This window comes from Castanea sativa, chromosome 3 (genome assembly GCF_040712315.1).
Source record: "Castanea sativa cultivar Marrone di Chiusa Pesio chromosome 3, ASM4071231v1".
Lineage (NCBI taxonomy): Eukaryota > Viridiplantae > Streptophyta > Magnoliopsida > Fagales > Fagaceae > Castanea > Castanea sativa.
Genome location: NC_134015.1, coordinates 1,750,103 through 1,766,471, shown reverse-complemented (window position 1 = coordinate 1,766,471; position 16,369 = coordinate 1,750,103). Strand labels below are relative to the sequence as shown.

The 16,369-nt window shown below is 33.0% G+C and overlaps 1 long non-coding RNA gene across 4 annotated transcripts; it reads left to right on the top strand.

Annotated features, from left to right (window-relative positions):
* Window positions 1–541: 541 nt before the first annotated feature.
* On the top strand, window positions 542–4,302 carry LOC142627672 (uncharacterized). Of its 4 annotated transcripts, none has more exons than XR_012842916.1 (6): window positions 542–676; window positions 1,540–1,591; window positions 1,678–1,763; window positions 2,255–2,297; window positions 2,419–2,673; window positions 2,822–4,302. It is a non-coding gene; the product is annotated as an uncharacterized LOC142627672 (long non-coding RNA). The 4 variants fall into 4 exon arrangements; XR_012842915.1 differs by having other exon boundaries at window positions 2,255–2,318; XR_012842917.1 differs by lacking the exon at window positions 2,255–2,297 and having other exon boundaries at window positions 2,601–2,673.
* Window positions 4,303–16,369: the final 12,067 nt, after the last annotated feature.

Below are 16,369 nucleotides of genomic sequence, written 5' to 3'. Positions count from 1 at the left end.
CTATTTGGAGAGTGAACGATTCATTTTACCTTTTACGCATTTACTTTTTCAAATACACTTTCCAATTTCTCTATCCTTTTCTCCATCTCATTTGAATATTATTTCTCATTTCATTCTTTATTCTTTTTTTATCATCATTTTTTCTTCCTTTATTCATTCCTAACAATTATATTTTTCAATGAAAAGTGTTATATCAACAACATTTTTCGCAATACTTTTACAAAAATCACATCAAAATTTTGTGGAAAGTTGTTACTAGTTCTAATTTAAACCTACTGAAATTATTTTTTTACTCACCAATATTAGCTAATAACAATTTATTACTTAAAATTTATTACGAAAATATTGTAGTAGTATTTTTTAATTGCATTTCTTATTTTTTATATTATTTTTCCAAACCTCATTACATCCATACGTTTTTGTTTTTGTTTTTATTTTTGTTTTTATTTTTTTCTCCACCACACACCTATCCCACTCCCACTCTATCTACCCTTCTTTTTCTTTTCTAAATCATTCGGATGCCTCTTTCACTCTCTCCAGCTCTCTCTGGCTCTCTCTCTTTTTTTCTTTTCTTTTTTTACTTTTTTCAGTTGCTTGCTCCACCGTTGATTGAAGGACACATGAGGTGTTGTCTCTTTTTTGCTCCACCATGGGTTACTTGCTTGCTCCACCATGGGTCAGATGGCTTCTATCTTTTTTTTTTTTTTTTTTTTTGCTTTTATTGTTATGATTTGATTAATTTTAAGATTGTGTTCTTGAGTTTGATTAATGTTTTAATCGGTTGTGATTACTGAGACTGAATTAATTCTTTTGCTCATGAACAGGTCTCTCTTTTTTTCTTTTTTTTTTCTTTTTTCCTTTTTTTTTTCAGATTTCATTTGGTTTATGAGAAAAATTATTTTCGTGTTTGGATTGTATTTTGCGTTTTGTAGCCGTTGAGATAAAGAAGAGAGAAAGAGATTGGGAGGAAAGAGAAAAAAGTAATTTTTTATTCAACCGGACAATATTTGAAGGGAAGAAATTCTTTGGATATGCTATAGTGATTGCTACAGTACTCTCCATGTCTGGAGAGCTACTGTAGCAAATCTAAAAAAAAAATTGGAGTTGGAGAGGCTGTTGGAGGTGTTTTTTGGTTTGTTTGCTCTCCAAATTTGGCTTTAGAAAACCTATTGGAGAAGAGTATAAATACAAACTACTGTATCAAGTTGTAAAAAAAAATTTATTATAAAAATACTATGGGTGGTTGAGAGATAGGAGAAATTATTGGGACCTCTAGGAGGACCACTGATGTGGTCCTCCCAGGTCCCAACACCCAATAAAAAAATGCCACATAATCATCTTTTTTACTCAGCTTCCACATCACCATTTACCCATTAACTTAACTATACTTAGAAAATCAAACCAAAATCAATTAGCCAAAATCAACTAGTGTTAACCCACTGTGTTAGCCACTTCTCACCCAATTTCTGAAACCCAAAATTTTATTTTACCCGCTCAATCCATTGTCATGGTGATTTGATTTATTTTCACCATCTGCAGATACTGAAGACAGCAATTTGCGTGATGATATTCCTGAAAAATTTGAGAATAGGTGAGATGGTTTGTTCTCTTTCCTGTAGTGGAGAGGTGGGTGGGTGAATTTCCAATGCAATTAATATTTAAATTTTTCCTCAACAGGGAGTCCATGATTGCTGCTGTTCCTAGCTATGAAGAACCATATAGTAAAGTTCCCAAAGTCTTGAACAAGGAGTAACATTATTCAGGTAACTTGTTTCGTCAATGTTGAGATTCATGAGTTATGTGGCTTAGGAAAGCACATTAAGCACTCATTCCATTTCTATATTGGATGTTCTCTAATTTTAAAGGTGACCTCATTCAATCTTTGTTTGTAATCTGTGCCATTTTGGTTTTTGACTTCACATATGAACTTACGCTTGAAGACGCAGGGTAATGTGTTTCTGTTTGGTCCACTTTCTCCATCCCCCTCTATCAACAAAATCAAAAAGGCTTATATACATTTTTATTCTATTGTAATTTGAAATGGTTTAATTCATACTGTTGGGCATTTCATGTGATTCTTAGAATCCTATGAATTTAAATTGCCCAAAGTTGCCAATGAGCTCAAATGGCATCTCCTCTCCTAAGAGCACGGTGGAGGGTGATGTGGGGGGTCAGAAAAACTAGGTGTGTGTAAGTTACCTTCAAAAAAAAAAAAAAGCAGAGTTGGAGTTGAGTCATGTTCTGTTTTCTGTAGGTGGTTATCATGGGAACTCAAGCTAATGTTTGCTTGAGAACATGTAAGACATAAGACTTACCAGGTTAAGATAAACATAATGATATTTATTCTTTTCTTTGAACCTTTCTTAATCTAACAATCTATGATGAATTTAATCAAATTTTTATTGATTCAATTTTAAGGCATGCATTTGTCCTTCCCCTGGCATGGAACAAAGTTTTAAATTTTGTTTTGTGTCAGCCAAATGGCTGGTATGTACCATATTGGTACCAAAACTAGTACGGGGATCCCTTTGTTCTGTACAAATTCTGATGACTCTGGATTCCTTGGGTGGTTGACACATTGAAGGCTGCTGCTATCTCAGGTTCAATGTGCGTTGGATTTGTTAGCAAACAAGTCATGTATGCTGCTATTAATAGTCAATCAAATGCAAACAGGTGATCACCATCCAGATGTTTTTTGAAGACTTTTTGAGTCACCAAAAATATCAATTTATTTGCTCAATTCTTGATTGTCTTTGGCCAACTGCCATTAAACTAAACTATTTTTTTTCTTGGCCTCTTTTTTCTGTCCTCTTCCTGACAGAACTGCAGATGTTGCTGCAGCTGGTAGATATTCTAGGACAATTGGGTTGTTTTTTTCCTTTGCTTATCCTTTAGTAAACCAAACTAGGATGCAAAAAAAAAAAAAAAAGGGAATGTAACTGAAGTTGCAGCTGCCATTTGACTAAAAAAAAAGTGCTGGTTGTGCTGTTTTTCAACTCATCTGCTTGCTGCCTAGGTCCCAAAGCTGGGATATGTTTTTTCTTTCATTGTTTTGGCCCTGGCAAATGTAACATTGGGTTGTAATGTAACTTCTTGTGGCCTTCATGTGCTACCCAGGATGCTCATGGCCAAAGTTTTTTTAATACAATAGCTTTACATCAATAAAATTTCTAACATTTCTCTCAAAAAAACATCACTAATAGTCTACCAAATGAGAAATTTTATTGTCAAAATAAACAAAATTTACAATGAGATCCCAACACCAAAACAAAAAGATGAACCTCATTTATAAACACAAAAATTATTTGCAAATACAATAACTAAAAGCTAACATAGCTAATATAGCCTAACATACAAACTAATTCAAAGATAACTGAGCTTCGCATTTACAACTCCAAATTAAAACAACTATACCCACACCACATAAACAATTGACATCAGAACCAATTCCTCCAAGTTAGCAGCAAGCCTACAACCAAATACCACTAATACAATCTTTATTCAAAACTTTGGGACATCAATCTTTGCAGCATCAACAACAATGTTCAAATGCAAAAATCATGGAACCCACCAACTAAATGACTCACAATCACAACCTTCCTCACATTAAAAATTGAAAAGAACTTAAAACATTTGTATGCCTTCATCTCATCAGTGGTCCTTCAAGACATTGTCGACATCTCCAGCCTTTCTGAAACGGAAAAGCAAGACGAAGAAGAGGAGTTATCATTGAAACACATCGTATTCAGTATTGCCGGGTCCTCGCAACTCTGGACTCGTCGCAAGGAATTCGTGAAGCTCTGGTGGCGGCCAGCGGAGATGAGGGGACACGTGTGGTAAGAAGAAGAGGCAGAAGAAGCAGCAGCAGATAATGGATCGCTGTTGTTGTTGCCGCCGGTGATGGTTTCTGAGAACATTTCCCGGTTCTGCTACACGAATCTGATGGGCCACCCATCTCGGCTCTGCATCTCCCACATAATCACAGAGTGTTTTCGGCTGGGTTTGCCCAATATCTTCTCTGGAGAGATTTTGGGGAAATAGAGTTAGAGGGAGAGAGGAGAAAGAGGCAGATATGTATCTATTCGGTTGATTTTGGGTTAAATCCGGCTGTGGGTAAGTGAGTAAGTAGAGCTGAGTTTTAACTTTGATTTGATTTTCTAACTATAGTTAACTTTGGTTTGATGTGGAAGCTGCATAAAAAAAAGATGGTTATGTGGCGTTTTTTTATTGGGTGTTGGGACCTGGAAGGACCACATCAGTGAGGTCCCAATAATTTCTCGAGAGATAGAGGGGTAGAGAGTCAAAAATTAGAAGAGAGAGGACAATCTTTTATATTATTTTTTATTATATAGTTATATTACTTTAGTGAGTTGTATGCTAATATAAAAATTGAAATGTTATAATAAAAAAATTAGCTATTTAGACATTTACTAGTATTGGCTGCACGTGCTGCCCCAGTATTGAGAAAATTAATATAAATTTTGTGTGTGAAACCATAAATTTTGGCTCACCCAATTTGACTATATTAAAAAATAAATCTAAGAATACAACAAAATATTACAATATTTTTACAATATCTTCATTTTTAAAATCCGAATAGATATTTTTTTATTTTATTTGAGAGAAATGCTACATTCATACAATTTTTAGAACAAAATCTAAATGACAAGTTATTATTGGTTTTAAATTGATAACATTGTTATTGTTATTCTCAAAAAATTTATTTTCAGTTGTGGTTGATTACAGTCTCAAATTTTATTATTTTATTTTGACTTGTAAGAAATTGATACTTTAATATTTGTAAAAATATTGTAAAATTTGTTGTGTCGGTATAATAATATATATGCCAGCTTACATAAATATTTAAAAGAAAAAAAAAAACACAAACCTATTACTAGAAAAAAAAAAAAACCTTTAGGCAAGGTAGAAATTAATATTAAAATGTTGTGAACTTAACATTTTTTTTATTTGATCTATAAGAAACTAAGATCTCAAAAATTGTAAAAATATTGTGATAATAATAAGTGTTATAATATTTTCTCAAAACATTTATTTTTAGTTGTGGTTAGTTATAGTTTCATATTTTATTATTTTATTTTGGCTTGTAAGAAATTGACACGTTAATAATTGTGAAAATATTGTGAAATTTGTTGTGTCAGTATAACAATATATATGTCAACTTACATAAATATTTCAAAGAAAAAAAAACACAAACCAATTACTAGAAAAAAAAAAAAAAAAAAAAAAAACCTTTAGGAACTATAGCTACAGTGCTAGTTGAATAAACCAAAAGCACTATACCTCCAGTGCTATCCATCAATAATAGCTTACCTATGATTTATTGTGAAATTAATGTTAAAATGTTGTGAATTTAGCAATTTTTTATTTGATATATAAGAAACTGAGATCTCAACAATTATGAAAATATTGTGATAACAATAAGTGTTGTAACATTTTCTCAAAAAATTTATTTTCAATTATGGTTGGTCACAGTCTAATATTTAATTTTTTTTTTATTTCGACTTGTAAGAATTTGATACCTCAATAATTGTAAAAATATTGTGAAATTTTTTGTGTTTGTATAACAATATATATATGCCAGTTATATAAATATTTAAAAGAAAAAAAAATACAAACCGATTACTGGAAAAAAAAAAAAAAACTTTAGGCACTGTAGAAATTAATGTTAAAATGTGTTGGGCTTAGCATTTTTTTTTTTTGATCTATAAGAAACTGAGATCTCAACAATTGTGAAAATATTGTGATAACAATAAGTGTTGTAACATTTTTTCAAAACATTTATTTTCAGCTGTGGTTGGTTCCAGTCTCATATTTTATTATTTTATTTCGATTGGTAAGAAATTGACACGTGAATAATTGTGAAAATATTGTGAAATTTGTTGTGTCAATATAACAATATAAATGTCAGCATATATATCAATATTTAAAAGAAAAAAAAACACAAACTGATTACTGGAAAAAAAAAAAAAGTGAATAAATAAACCAAAGCCCGGTTGTAGCAAAATTGTTATAGTGTATTGTGATAAATATAATTGTTGCAACAATTTTTTAAAAAATTTATTTTTCAATTATGAAATTTATTGTGTATCATCACATTATTGAGTGTCCATTTGACAATAAAATGTCTATTTGGTAAGAGATTTTTAGTAACATTATTTAAGTGTTGTGGAAATATGTGTGAGCAAAAAAATATTGTAAAAATAAGTGTACTGTTATTTAAACAACGAAAACTATTGTTTAAACAAGAACACAAAACAAGCCCAGAGCTTTTTGCTAAATATAAGATAAAAAAAAAATTATAATTTTATATTATATATGTGACAAAAAACTTACACTTATTTTATTTTTTAAATTGAGACAAAAAGAAAAAGTAAATAAACAAATATGAAAAAGCTTCAAATGGACACTGAATTTTATTTTATTATTTTATTTTGACTTGTAAGGAATTGACATGTCAAAAATTGTGAAAACTAAACTAAAGCACTGTTGTAGTTATAGTGCTATAGTGTATTGTGATAACAATAAGTGTTATAACATTTATTTTCAGTTGTGGTTGGCTACAGTCTCATATTTTATTATTTTATTTCGACTTGTAAGAAATTGACACATCAATAATTATGAAAATATTGTGAAATTTATTATGTCAGTATAACAATATAAACGTTAGCTTACATCAATATTTAAAAGAAAAAAAAACACAAACCAATTACTAGGAAAAAAAAAAAACCAATCTCATTTTATTTTATTATTTTATTTCGACTTGTAAGAAATTAACACGTCAATAATTGTGAAAATATTTTGAAATTTGTTGTGTCAGTATAGCAATATAAATGTCAGCTTACATCAATATTTAAAAGAAAAAAAAAACACAAACTGATTACTAAAAAAAAAAAAAAAGACTCACTAAACCAAAGCACTGTTGTAGCTACAATGCTGCACAGTGCAAAAACACTGGATGTACAGTGCCAAGACACTGTAGCAGCATAACTGCTTTTTATATAAGGTCTATTTGGATACAGTTGAAAGTTAAAAACTGAAAATATTGTAGCAAAATAATTTTTAAATGTATAAATAGAACTGCGGGCCTATTTTTAATAAAAAATTGCTGAAAAGTACATGCACAATATATGCAAAGGCATTTTGTCCCTTGTAGAAAAAAAAAAAAAAAAAAAAAGAAGAAGAAGAAGAAAGACGGAAAGCGCTGAACACGGACGCGCAATCCAAACCCACCCATAAAAAGGGCTCCACCCTTAGAATATCACTCAAACAAGGGCATGGCCGCACGGCCCTGCTAGGCCTGCCTATTCCATTAGCTCGAGGATACAATTTTTTTTAGAGAAAAACTCACGGATACAGTTGAGTTATCTTTTGTGTACTTTGGTCTATTTCAATATTCACTCTTACTCATGGGTTTAGTATTCTTCGATCATTTTGAAACAAAGGTTGGTTTTAATCTTAGGAAGAAAAAAAAAAAAATGTAAGTTAGCGACCGTTTGGTTCGGATGAAAAAGTGAGATCATAAAAAATGTTGGTCGGAAAAATGAGACTATAAAAAAAAAATGCAGGGTTGGAAAAGATTTTAATATTTTTTCATTACGCGTTTGGTTGGGTGAAAAAGTGGAGTGATTTTTTTTTTTTAGTTAAAAAAAAAAAATAAGAAGGTTAAAAATAGTGTTTGTATAAATTTATTCTCATATTTCTTTTATATAATTTTTTATAAATAATTTATAAGAAAAAAAAAAGCATTAAAAAAAATGGACGTTAAGCATGAGTCCAATCTTTCACCGAAACTTACTCAAATGTTCAGTATGTTGTACTTGTACTCCTTATAAAGAATTTACCAGAATTGATGAGTCCGGAATCTGACACCAGATTAATCTTGGGATGGATGGAATTCAGAAGAGCTTAAACAATGTCAAGAGATACTTCTGTTAAATTTCCTTTTTTTTTTTTATCAATAATAACCAAAGATAAAATATTGCAGCTAAAAAAGGCACTTTGAGTCTTTATAATAATCTTGAATAAGCCAGTTTGCTAAGTTTCAATCAACAAGGTAGCTTTAGAAGCTTGTTGTTTACATATTTATGGCCCATACAAAATTTAAACAGTTGGAACTAAGAAAAAATAAATTTCTAAATATATAAATAGAATATTTTTTTTGCCAGAAGTCAATCACTACACATAAGGAGAGGAAAAAAAAATCAAATGAAAAGATAACGTATCAAGTCTAAAAGGAATTTCATAGAACAAATGCCATGTTGTACAAAAATAACATATATAGAACAACTAAATAGATGAATTCGAAGCAACCCAAGCTAAGAATTTAAAGAAAAACACATGTAATAAACTTAACAATTAAAAAACTTAAATTACAAGACTAAATTGCATCAGCTCAATATAAAGTTCTAAAGAACACAACAATTTATCAACCTAAAGCAGATGTAAGATTGAATTTATTCAATCATTTTGTTGGCTTTATTCCGTGCCAATTTGCTTGTAATTCGGCATTTAGAAATCTTTGTATTTAGGTGGGAATCATGTAAGGGCGAGTGTGTGAGAGAGTGTGAAGAAAAGCTCAAGAGTGTGCACTCAAGCAGTGGCTCGCGACTGGACCTCGCGACTGGTTCGCGACTAGCGAGTTGCCAAAAAGGCACACGTGTTAAGCATGCAAGGGGAGCTGAAGGGTCACGCCAGTTGTCGCACTACAAGACAAAATCTCCAGCTGGCTAGGCAGTTAGCTCGCGACTCAAACTCGCGACTCGTTCTAGTCGTGAGCTCGAGTTGCCAAAATACCCTGTCTGGCTAAAACTGACTTTTCGCATTCCAAACACACACCAGTATAAATATCCCTTATTTCCACGTATTGTAGAGAGCTTCCAAAGAGAATTTTGAGAGAGAAACCCTAAAGAAAAAAACAAGATTGACTCATCCACAATCTTCATCGTTTGATTCTCCAAAATTCCTCTACTCTCACCCTTTCCATTGTTACATCCTTGAAAGGTACATTTTAGCCAAATCATTTTCTCACTATACCCATATCTGTGAGAAGGTTATTTGGTGCTTGGGAAAACGATTAGAAAGGGACCAATTGATATTGGTTGATGCTATGGGCTATAGCGGAATCCGGTAAGCTAGAGAAGACAAATGTTCGGCGTAACCTCATTGGAGTAAGAGCTTGGAGGGCTTAGGTACGCTAGGTAGATTAGGTTTGGAGGGTCTTCTGCTGTTCATGTATCCCAACTTCATTCTCTAGTGGATTATTGACCGTTTGGAGGGCGGCGGAGAGATTTTACGCTGAGGACTTTGGTTTCCTCTTCGATAACACATCACTGTGTTGTCTTTGTGTTTGCATCTCTCTTTCCTTAATCTTTACCTTTAATTGCTGCTATAGTTGTGATTATTTATGGTTTAGATTGTTTTACCAATTATGATTTAGCTTATTGTCATATTCCCCATATACATTGTTTGATTATAAACTTGTGTTGGTAATTTGTAAATTGGGGGTCTAAACGTTCATAGGTGTTTTACACACTTTTTGAACATTCAGCAAAGACTAAAGAAAAATTTAAAAAAAAATCACCAAAAATTGAGAGAGAGAGAGAGAGAGAGAGAGAGAGAGAGAGAACCTTTTTGTGAGGGAAAAATATGTAAAAAATGGAAGAGAGAATGACAAATTTATAGTAAGAGTGTGAATAAGAAAGGACAAAAAAAAAATGAAGATGAAGGGAAAGATCAAGAGTGATACTAAGGTAGAGGGTAGTGGGGAGATTAAAAGGTAAGGAATAGAGAAAGGTTAGAGAAAGTGTAAAAAAAAAAAAAAAAATTTAAAGAGAGTAAATGTTAAAAAAATTATAGGAAAATTGGAAAGAGAAAAGATAATGACGTTGACATTGATGTGGCTCAACTAGAGCGTAGCAACAATAAATGCTACGCTTCAGCTTTTAGATATATATAGATTTGTATCAAATAATTATTTTCATCTCATAACACACGTATATTTTAACACCATCAAGAATCACCTACCAAATAAATCTTAATTAACTTAGTAAATCTACTTAATATTATATATATGATCATAACATCATTGATAAAAAATTTTAAGCCTATTAAAGGAAAACACTTGTCTGGATATGGCTTTAATTCTTTGTTCCAAGTTTTTGGGTACTTTGGTTTATATATTTCCAGATGATATTCGAGTTCTTTTTTTTTTTTTTGTACCTTAGCTTTGTAACTAAGTACTTCTAGTTAATGTTATGTATTTCTTTTAGTACATCACTCTTGTGCCCTTGTTGGATTTTTTATCCTTGATGCAATTACCTTGTGTTGCCGTATCGGTTGAGTGTTGGACATGCAAATGATACTTTGCATTAAGCTTATTTGCTTGCATGTCCGGATGTTCATTCCTTGTAAGAATGATCTTTGTAGTCACTAGTTATAGTGATTGTTCCTTTTTGGTCAAGTCATGTTTCTTGTTGTTATTCATTATTGCTTAATCGCATTGTACTTGCTCCATATGCATTTCAAGTTTTCTACTTACAATGATCGTATTGTGTTGCTTTCGGGAAATACTTGTCTGTATGGTTCAAGAGCCTCACGGATTCCGAGTTAGGTGTGAGTGAGTTTTGTTCATTGTTCCCAACTCACATGTTAAGTCTAGAGTTTGTTTTAAGGTTTTGTCATGGAATAACCAAAGAGGGAGATTGTAAGATTGAATTTATTCAATCATTTTATTGGCTTTATTCCGTGCCAATTTGCTATTCAGCATTAGAAACCCTTGTATTTAGGTGGGAATCATGTAAGGGTAGTGTGTGAGAAAGAGTGAAGAAATGTTCAAGAATATGCACTCAAGCAGGGGCTCGCGACTGGTTCGCAACTGGCGAGTCGCCAAAAAGGCACACATGTGAAGCATGCAGGGGGAGCTAAAGGGTCACGCCAGCTATCGCACTACATGACAAAACCTCCAGCTGGCCAGGCAATTAGCTCGCGACTCAAACTCGCGACTCGTTCTAGTCACGAGCTTGAGTCGCCAGAATGCCTTGTTTGGCTAAAACTGACTTTTCGCATTCCAAACATACCAGTATAAATACCCAGTGAGAGTTTTGAGAGAGAAACCATAGAGAAAAAAACAAGATTGACTCATCCACAATCTTCATCCTTTGATTCTCCAAAATTCCTCTACTCTCACCCTTTCTATTATTACATCCTTGAGAGATACATTTTAGCTAAATCCTTTTCTCACCATACCCATATCTGTGAGAAGGTTATTTGGTGCTTAGGAAGCAGTTAGGAAGGGACCAATTGATATTGGTTGATGCTATAGGCTATAGCGGAATCCGGTAAGCTAAAGAAGACAAAGGTTCGGTGTTACCTTGTTGGAGTAGAAGTTTGGAAGGCTTAAGTACACTGGGTAGATTAGGCTTGGAGGGTTTTCTGCTATTCATGTATCCCAACTTCATTCTTTAGTGGATTATTGACCGCTTGGAGGGCGGCGGAGAGGTTTTACACCGAGGACTTCGGTTTCCTCTTCGATAACACATCGTTGTGTTGTCTTTGTGTTTGCATCTCTCTTCCCTTAATCTTTACCTTTTATTGCTACTGTGGTTGTGATTATTTATGGTTTAGATTGTTTTACCAATTCTGATTTAGCTTATTGTCATATTCCGCACATACATTGTTTGATTATAAACTTGTGTTGGTAATTTGTAAATTGGGGGTCTAAACGTTCATAGGTGTTTTACACACTTTTTGAACATTCAGCAAAGACTAAAGAAAAATTTAAAAAAAAATCACCAAAAATTGAGAGAGAGAGAGAGAGAGAGAGAGAGAGAGAGAGAGAGAGAGAACCTTTTTGTGAGGGAAAAATATGTAAAAAATGGAAGAGAGAATGACAAATTTATAGTAAGAGTGTGAATAAGAAAGGACAAAAAAAAAATGAAGATGAAGGGAAAGATCAAGAGTGATACTAAGGTAGAGGGTAGTGGGGAGATTAAAAGGTAAGGAATAGAGAAAGGTTAGAGAAAGTGTAAAAAAAAAAAAATTTTTAAAGAGAGTAAATGTTAAAAAATTTATAGGAAAATTGGAAAGAGAAAAGATAATGATGTTGACATTGATGTGGCTGTTAGAGCGTAGCGACGATAAATCTTACGACTTAACTTTTAGATATATATAGATTTGTATCAAATAATTATTTTCATCTCATAACACACGTATATTTTAACACCATCAAGAATCACCTACCAAATAAATCTTAATTAACTTAGTAAATCTACTTAATATTATATATATGATCATAACATCACTGATAAAAAATTTTAAGCCTATTAAAGGAAAACACTTGTCTGGAATCCACTTAGGTCCAATTCTCTGGTTTCTATACAAAGCAAACCTCCTCTGGGGGACATTGGAGAAAGAGATAGACCTGTTAGGGCCAAGGGGCATTTATACAATGCTGTTAGGTCCAATTATAACCAGTGTCACACCAGATACATCCATGATATCCTGTCAACAATATCATACATGTCGGAACTATGTAGTGGGACGCTTATGTTGTATGTAGAATTGAGCAGAAGGTAGTATTTCCCATTTTATCATTTGAAACTTAAAAATAAAAATGAGAAAATGATAATAAGCTTCTTACACTCAGCTATCACCCAAGTAAACATGCTCAAGAGCTACTAATTTTTAGACTTCCCTTCTGACCTTAATAAGGTAATAAGGCAAGGCATGGCATGGTCCTCGTTTCCTATCATTGACCTCACAGGACAATGCCCTTCAACTAGTCATTCAGTGAATTAAACCTTTGCAGCTTAATGTAAGATAAAATAAACTTTTCAACTCCAAGAATCCATTGCTTTCTGTAGAAACTAATCAATCCATTGTAGTCAACAATCTTTGACTTCATCTGCAGGAAAAATTCTGAAATCACCTGTTATTTGGAAAATGTTTTTATTGGACAGAGAAATGGTTTTATTATTTTTCCTTAACTTCCAAATCTTATTCTGGTTTGTGATTTTTAATCTTGAGCAGAAGCAGTAGTTGTGCCTAGATTGATGGGTGTCTCCCTTCAGAAAGCTAGTTCGCTATGTAAAAAATGTGATGTTAACAATATCGTAAGATCCCTAGTATCAGATGTTAACAATACCGTAAGTGCTAATCTGGTCTTCTACAGCCATTCAGAGACATGCAGCACATGCTTTCATCGCTTGGCTTGTTATGAGATACATATTATCCTCTTGGGGTAAACACTTCTAGTGGGGGTACAAGGGGATGTTCTGTATGCATTCTGAAGAAGTTGCATAGACAGTGGAGTGAAGTTATGAACAGAATCTTTATAGACTCTCCTGAAACAAATTGAAATAAGGTTGCTGAATGGGGGTTGGAAAGTTTAATAGGTAAGAGTCTTAAAGCTTCCTTATGTTAGTTTTTCCATATGTAAGTTAGCATGGCAGGTGTTATATACCATGTTGAGGAAAGAAAAAGACCACAAGACATAAGGAAGAACAAAACAAATTTTGATTTCAAATTAAAGACAAGACACTTCTGCATAGACACACACCACACTTTGCTTACACAATAGACACACATCAACTTTTGCCTTTCACAATTTTTCAAAACTAAATTCTTATAATGCACACACCAACTCACTTGCACTAGCTCCGCACAACGGACACATGCAATTTACTTTACCACACTCACTCTTGTAAGGACATATACACTCACACTAGGAATTGGTGCTTACACTTCACACACCAAATAAGCACCATCACTTCCTATTTATACTTGGTTCAAGTCGGTTAAGTCACCAGCTTTGATATTTCTAGCCCAGTAACAGTAAACTGCTTTCTCTAAGCTTCTAGACATCCTAAAACTGTGGCTGGACTTTAACTGTGCAAAAGAGTCTTGTAGAAAGAAAATTCTAGAGAGAGCAAGAGAGAAATTTCTAGAGAGAGAGAGAGAGAGGCAGTGTTTGATTTTTAAGATACCATTTATGGAGTCATAGAAATGCCAGAATTCATGGAGGGAATATTTAAAGTGAGGAGCAGTTGAAGAAATGCGAGATTGGTGTAAGGATGGCAGCTAGAGGGAATTTCATAGACTCTAGCATGAATATATCTCTATGTAAAAGTTGGAATATTCCACTATCATTTCTCAAAATGAAGCCAGGGAATCCTGTGCAGTCGTGCTAAATTGTTTCCTGCCTGTGTTTCCTGCGACGTCTATAAATTCTATGCTAGGTGCTATTGTCATTGTATTTGGTGTCCAAGTAAGAGTCAATATTGCATTCAGAAAATCCAGAAAGTGTTTCTTTAAAGAGGGTTCTGCTCTGCTTCAAATATGTCTATATCATGTCTAGTTGTTCTGTTGTTGCTATTGTTATGCTGCGTGTGGCTTTGTATTGAGTGTTTTCTTAATAATATTTTTCATTCATCCAAAAAAAAAACTAGGCCCAAGTTCATGTAGGTATACAACCTTGGAAAATTTGATTGACAGGAAATCTAAATATAGGAAATGCATAAGTTTGGTATAAATCTCTACTCACTTTTGAAGTATTCATCCTCAAAAATCTTGAAAAAATCCAAATGAGGCAGTACTGATGTGACTTGTGAGTTGAAGTTACACCATGGGGAAGTAATATTTAATCAAATCACAAAGAAAAGAGGAAATAAATGAGCTATTTGAAATAAATCTATGACAGAAAACTAGGGGGTGGATGCATACCAGTATAGCTTAGAAGGAAAAGCTCAAAAGTAATGAAGGCAGCAATGCAAGAGGATATTCTACATCTCGTTTTCCCTTGTCCTTAAGCATGAAATCAATGTGTATTCTGAGTCTTTTAGGCTGAACTTCTTCAACATAGCTTCTAAATCTTCAGGGTCTTGCTTCACAATTACAATTTTGCTTATATCTTTCTCCATTATCAACCATCAATTGACAAATGAGACCCCAATTATCAGATAAAGAACTCTTGTAGTGAAAAAGCCCACACTTCTGCACATTCAAGCTTTGGCAGTTGCAATAGAAGCTTCCATGCAATTGTATTGATTCAACCAATCTGTACGTGATTCACACAATATATAGGACTGCCACATGGCCCACATCAATGCACATAGATGGAACCACTTGACATCAGTTTCCAAATGACAAATAAGACGAGAAGTTTCTTTTTCCAAATTGACAAGGATGGTAGTTGGACGATCGTAGTCTGATAACAGGCAAAATAAGATAAAATAAAAGTTTGTACTGAGTACATTAAAAATATGATTTTGACCAGCAATAACCAAACAAATGATATAATTGATAGCATAGTATCCATCTACTGCAAATATTCTAAAGAAAGAAATCAATACTATAGCTTTACTCTATTAACTCAACAGAGCTAACTTGTCATATAGACACATGCACATCAGGAGTTCTAGACAAAATTTCGTCCTTAAATCAAATTATTAAAATAAAAACAGAAAATAATGATATTTTGTAGGATTCGAATCATACAGAGTTCAGGATGCTACCAAGTAGAGTTCATTAAATCCTAACCACTCTTTAATGATTTAATGGTCTAGATTTTGCCATGTCAGCATTTCATTAACAATCATCTTAATTGTTTTGTTTACAACATTATTTTATTATTTCAAGAATATTATTAATGAAATGCTGACATGGCAGAATCTAAACCATTAAATCATTAAAGAGTGGTTAGGATTTAATGAACTCTTAAATGCGGTAGAGCACAGGAATACAGAGGATACGAATCCTATTTTGTAAGTTTGTTATATTGGGACCCAGAAAAACAAGTCAGAAATCAGGAACCAAATTCAACTGTTTCAGGCCTAATTCAAGGACAAACTCAACACAAAATACAAATACCAAAAAGGAAAATTTCCACAGCTTTCCAATCAACCAAACAATGGGTGGTGTGGTGTGAAGTCAAAATAGTTGTCCTACTTCTAAAAGATAAAATAGTTCACTTGGAAACAGGGGCCCAAATTTTCTTCATTCCATTTGAGTTTATGACACTGGAGTGCCATGCATCTATTGCATCCTCCTATGGAAAGTCGTAGTAAATACTATAAAAAGAGAGCAATAACAGTGAGTTCTGAATATACCATCCAACACAATTGAACGAAAATGACTACCATACAATCAGTTCCACATGCTTTTTCGTCAGTTAGCAACGTGACAGTGTCTCCTTTTCAACAAAATCCAAATAAATACTTCTTCGTATCCTGTATGAGGTAGCTAGCAGAAATTAGAAAACAAATTACCAAACTAAAAGAATTGGCAATGAATTTTCAAAAAGAAAAAAGAAATACTCAACTACAAACAATCTCATGTAAGAGGGAGAAAAGAT